This window comes from Tiliqua scincoides, unplaced genomic scaffold (genome assembly GCF_035046505.1).
Source record: "Tiliqua scincoides isolate rTilSci1 unplaced genomic scaffold, rTilSci1.hap2 HAP2_SCAFFOLD_75, whole genome shotgun sequence".
Lineage (NCBI taxonomy): Eukaryota > Metazoa > Chordata > Lepidosauria > Squamata > Scincidae > Tiliqua > Tiliqua scincoides.
This window is the reverse complement of record NW_027101656.1, coordinates 64760-70044: the sequence shown is the minus strand read 5'-3', so window position 1 is coordinate 70044 and position 5285 is coordinate 64760. Positions and strand designations below refer to the sequence as shown.

Here is a 5285-nt window from a genome sequence, read left to right as displayed (position 1 = left end):
AAAAAGAATAGTGGCACTTAGCTTCTCCGTTGTCTTTCTTCTTGTGTCTTTTCCTGCTCTTTGGGGAGTTCAGAAGATATTTTAAAGTCTGAACTATCCCAGTGCATTAACTGACAGGGATGAGCATGGCGCAGTCACCTTCTGACCCATTCTTTCGTTTCTCCTGCTTGTAAATCTCCATCATGGTGTCTTAATGTGCATCTTTAATGAAAATAATTGAAGATATGCATTCTTTGATGATGATGGTGGTGGTGGTGGTGGTGGAGATTGGACTACCTGCAGGAGGTATTTTTTACTTAACCCCTGGTAGGCCGACCAATCACCCATGGGTCTCTGTGGACATATGCCAGACATTTTGCTGGGGTACATATGAGGAGAGAAAGGGAGTGGACATTCCAAAACATTAGGGATAGGATCTGGTGTGCATGACTGCCGCTGAGAGCCTCCCTTTCTGGCCCGCTTCCCTCCCCCACCCGACCTTTCTCAGAATGGCCACAAGCCTCCTCCTCCCCTCCCCTGCTGCCAACTTGCTGGCACCTGAGGAGCTCCCCAAAGCTGCTGGAGCACATGCTGTAACTCTTGCCATTTGCTCCAGCAGCCCAGAAATGTGTGACAACAGCCTGGCTTTTGTGCTGCTGGGAAGTGAGCTGTGCTGCTGGACGGAAACCAAGTTCCAGCAGGGCAGGATGACTGTAGGATTCGTCCCTAAGTTAAATGATTTAATTCACATCACTGAGAGGATAAGAAGGCAGCACTCTGGTGGCATAATAATAAGTGCTGACATACTATATTCTCTTGAGAATTCTAAATCCTGAAGGCTTCTGACTCCCCTGCCTAACTCTGCTTATGCCCAGTGAACTCTTAGAAACATTTGAAGACTGCACTCATACACACTGTAGTAGATACAATCACATTTAGGCTTTGGAGACACATATTTCTTCTTCTAGGTTGCTCCCACTTCATGCCACATTCCTCTCACTTCCAACCCTGCTTAAACTTTCAGCTGGTTAGGGTAGAAAACGAACGAGAATTGTAGTCAGAGTGTGCGTGGTCAAATGTACCCTAGAAACCTAAATTTATACACATTTTATGACTCAGTAGGAGTAAAATGCATAGGCTCAATATATGGAAGTTTTTTATAACCATAAATTCATACTCATACAATCTATACTCATACATTGAGTGCATTTATCTCATTGCCATTTGAATGATGTATGCACTACATACCATGTTCACCAATCAACTGCTGTGAATCCTTGGATACCATGCTTCTATATGTTGCTGCAGCTACAATTAAGATAAGAATCTTTGGAATAGCATATTTCTTCTGACAAGTTGCTTGAGACCCTCTTTAACCTCCCTGTTTCTGAGAGAGTAGACGATTGGATTGACCACAGGGGGTACCACTGAATATAGGAGAGAAATCATCTTGTCTTCATCCAGAGAGTAGATGGAAGCAGGCCTAGTAAATGTGTAGATGATGGTGGAAAAATAAAAGGTGACTACGAGGAGGTGGGAAGAACAGGTGGAGAAGGCTTTCTTCTTACCTTCGGTGGAACGAATTCCGATAATAGTTCTTAGAATAAACTCATAGGATGTCAGTGTCAGTGCGCAGCTACCTATTGCAATCAGCACATCAGACACAAAAACCATGGTTTCATTGAGACTGGTGTCTGAACAAGAAAGCATGAGCAAAGGGGGCAGGTTGCAAAAGAAATGGTTCACAATGTTGGAATCACAGAAGGAGAGTTGAAGCACGAGACCAGTATGAACGGCAGAATTGGCCATCCCACCCACCCACACTCCCACACTTATAGCCACACACACCTCTTTTCTCATGATGACCGTGTACCTCAAAGGGTGACAGATGCTGCATATCGATCGAAAGCCATAAAGGAGAGAAGGACTATCTCTGTCCCCAAAGCCCAGATGAAAAGGTAGACTTGTGCGATGCAGCCCCGAAAAGTGATAGCCTTGTGGTGGACCAGTTGCGTCTGCAGCATTTTGGGAGTCATAATGGATATGCAGAATAAATTCACTAAAGACAGGTTGACCAGTAGGAAGTACATTGGGGTGTGGAGTTTCCTGCAGGTGCTTATGGTGACGACGAGCAGGAGGTTGAAAGTCAAAGCTACTGCATAGATGGTGGTGAACAGCCAGAAGATAAGCCCTTGCAATTCAGGGTCACTGCTTAGCCCAACCAGGATGAACTCCGAAACAGCCGATTGGGTCTTCATTGAGGTGCTTCTGATAGCACTACCCCCGAGGCCAAACCTGAGTAATAGAGACTGCAGTTATTATTTGGTTGAGAATATTCACTAGCTCCCATTTAGCAAGATTTCTCAATGAGGGCGAAAGGACCACATGATAAAAATTGTGTTTTGTTTTCAGGTTGTTTTGTTTTTATAAAAACAAATGTCAGAAGAATTATAGGAAAGGAGGGTATGCATAGGTTATAAGCTGGGTTTCTTATGGTTTGAGCTGCTTCTTCCCAACTCCCTGGGGTCTAAGCTTCTTTCAGTCCAATCCTGTCTTGCGCTGGAACAGGCAGGCTGGCGGGCCTGCACTGTATCCAGTATAAGGTTCAGGCAGCTTGTGGCTCAGCCCGACACAAGGGGAGGATTCTCCCCTTATACTGGAGCGAGCCACTGCAGCCCCAATGGGCTACTTGGATCTGTGCCACTGAAATTTTTGGCACAAATCCGAGCAGACTGGGACTGACCTGGGCTGCCTGGGAATAGGGTAAGGATCTGGCACAAGTGCTGGTTCCATGCCCTGCCTTCCACTCCCTGCCTACCCCTGGAAACGCTCACCACCCACCCTGGAACGCCTCCCTCCCACCTTTTTCTTGCCCTCCCCACGCCCCTCAACCCCTATGCTGGCCAAGCTTGACCAGTGCAAATTCACCCATCCCTGGAGCCTGCATCGGCACAGGGAGGCCAGTCACATCCATGCACCGGCCTGTCTCCTGCTAGAGTGGTGTGAAAGTGCTTAACAGACTGAAAAAGACAAGAAACCTGCAACCATAGAAGCATAGGTGCACGACCAGCAATATTAACAGAGAATTGAGACATGAGGACACATTTCCAGACCATCCATGTTTGTACCCTGGCAGAGAGATGCTCCACCACACAGCCTGCATCTTTCAAAGCACACATCTCATGGGTGTCTTTTGTTGCTTGAACAATGACTTCATTCAGCTAGGAGTAGAGTGCGTGTTGCAGGGAACTGATCTGCCTTGAGTTTCCTGCTGGGTTGCAAAGCTGGGGCGTAAAAGGTTTTAAAATCCATCCATCCATCCCTTCAATTTTGGTTAGCAGAAGTGTTTGTGTCTTCATCAAAGTATGGGTTTAGTTCAGAGTTTCTTCTCTGGGAAACTCACATCGTTTGTACCGCTTGAGATTTGTCTAGTGTTTTCATTGGGGCCCACTGTTCTGGAGCTTATATATTTCTGTTATGTTGTACTCAGTATGGCAAAGTGTGAATCCTGATCCATGTATATCAAAAGTATTTCAAATGCTGAAATAAGCTGCAATACTAGGAAGGAGCTCTCTCTCTCTCTCTCTCTCTCTCGGGGGGGGGGGGTAATATGAGGAGCATCTGAGAGCAAAAATGATAGCAAATTCCACTCCAAACCTCAAACATTTTTTGGACCTGGAAATTTACTTTCTGATTTTTAAATTCAGTTTGAACTTTTGTCCAAATATCAGGGAAGTGGGAAGTATTTGGCACAGTGAACACATGAACACACACACACTGGATGGCCTTTTGACTCTGTAACAATGCAGTATTTTACTGTGGAACATAAGTCAGCCATACAAAGTGAGAGGAAATGGGTATCCTTACCTGGTTTTTTAATGGCTGAAAAATATACATTGGTTGAATTTCTAGGCATGACATGGGTTGCAGAACATGCTCTTATATTGCACAACAAATGCTCTTAGGGTGGACTTGCAGCTGAAAATAGTCATGTGAAAAGAAGAACCTGGACTCTTCCATATTTTCGTGACCGAAGACAGGAAGCTCAGTGCTACGGAGAGTGCTTTGCCCTTCCCATCCAAACAAAGCAGGAATTCAATTTACCCAATTTACCCCTGCTAATTGGGTAAGTTACCCCTGCTAATTGGGTAAGAGGCACTTTTTAAAGTGGGTGTCCTCTTTCTAGCAGGGGGAGAGTAACTGGCCCTCCTTACCCCAGCAGTGTCTTTTCTAGTGGCTGTCTGCTGGTGTTCTTTTGCATCTTTTTAGATTGTAAGCCCTTTTGGGACAGGGAGCCATTAGTTGTTTGTTTGATTTTCTCTGTAAACCGCTTTGTGAACTTTTCGTTAAAAAGCGGTATATAAATACTGTTAATAATTAATAATAATAATCCAACAGAGATCTGCTCAGCAATGGCTGAGCAATCTTAAGACCTTTTCTGCAGCAGAATAATGGCACCACTGGGAGAAAGACCTTTGAGGCACCGCAAGGGATGCTGTCATCCTAAAAGGCTCATGTAGGCAGGCACCTGTAGAAATGTCATGAACTGTAAATGGGGCTGTTGCTCAGGACAGGTGCACTGGATCAGGAAGTGTAACACAGCTTGCCATACTTCTGTTTCATTGAAAACTTTGCTACCTGCAAAATGCAGTGGTTGATTTTTTTTTTTTAATGTGGAGGATCAACCTCACTGAAGAAGATAACAGAGGCTACCCAGATTTTTTGGCAGTTTGGTAAGGTGTCCCCACAACGGTTCAGTCTTCAGGACTCTAAAAACGTAGGTCTGCCACTGCTCTACCCTATAGATTTATCCCAAAAACCACTTCAGCATGACTTTGGAAAGGGGATATTTCATTTTATGAACTTGAGTCAGCCTTCCCCTTTAGTCGTTTTTCCCACTAAGGAGATATTCCTCTGGTTTTTTTTTTTTTCTCTCTCTCTCTCCCCCCCCCCCCCAAATATCTTTTCAAATAAACTTCAAATTAGGTTCCAGAAAAGCTGCTTTATCTCTTCCCACCTTTACTGGCTCATTTCTTTATTTCCCCTTTGTCAGCTGGGAGGATCCTTTTTTTCCCCAGGTTGGGGCTGGAGCCTGGACCCTGATTCAAAGGCAGGTGATGTGATACAAATGAGTAGTATGATCAAAATCCCGATTGCCCCCTTTAAGGAGGTGGTCGGAGTTTGTTTTGTCTGACCAGGACACGAGAGTCCCTCCCCAAGGGGGAGGTGTAGGGGGCTGGGTCGGGCAGCTACGGTGGTCCTTTAAAAGGGGATGAGACCCAGCCCTCTTCCTCCTTGTGCACGTG

General features: G+C 45.3%; 1 pseudogene; it reads right to left on the bottom strand.

Moving 5' to 3' along the window:
• Nucleotides 1–1293: 1293 nt before the first annotated feature.
• Nucleotides 1294–2237, bottom strand: LOC136636053 (olfactory receptor 13G1-like; annotated as a pseudogene).
• Between the last annotated feature and the right edge of the window lie 3048 nt (nt 2238–5285).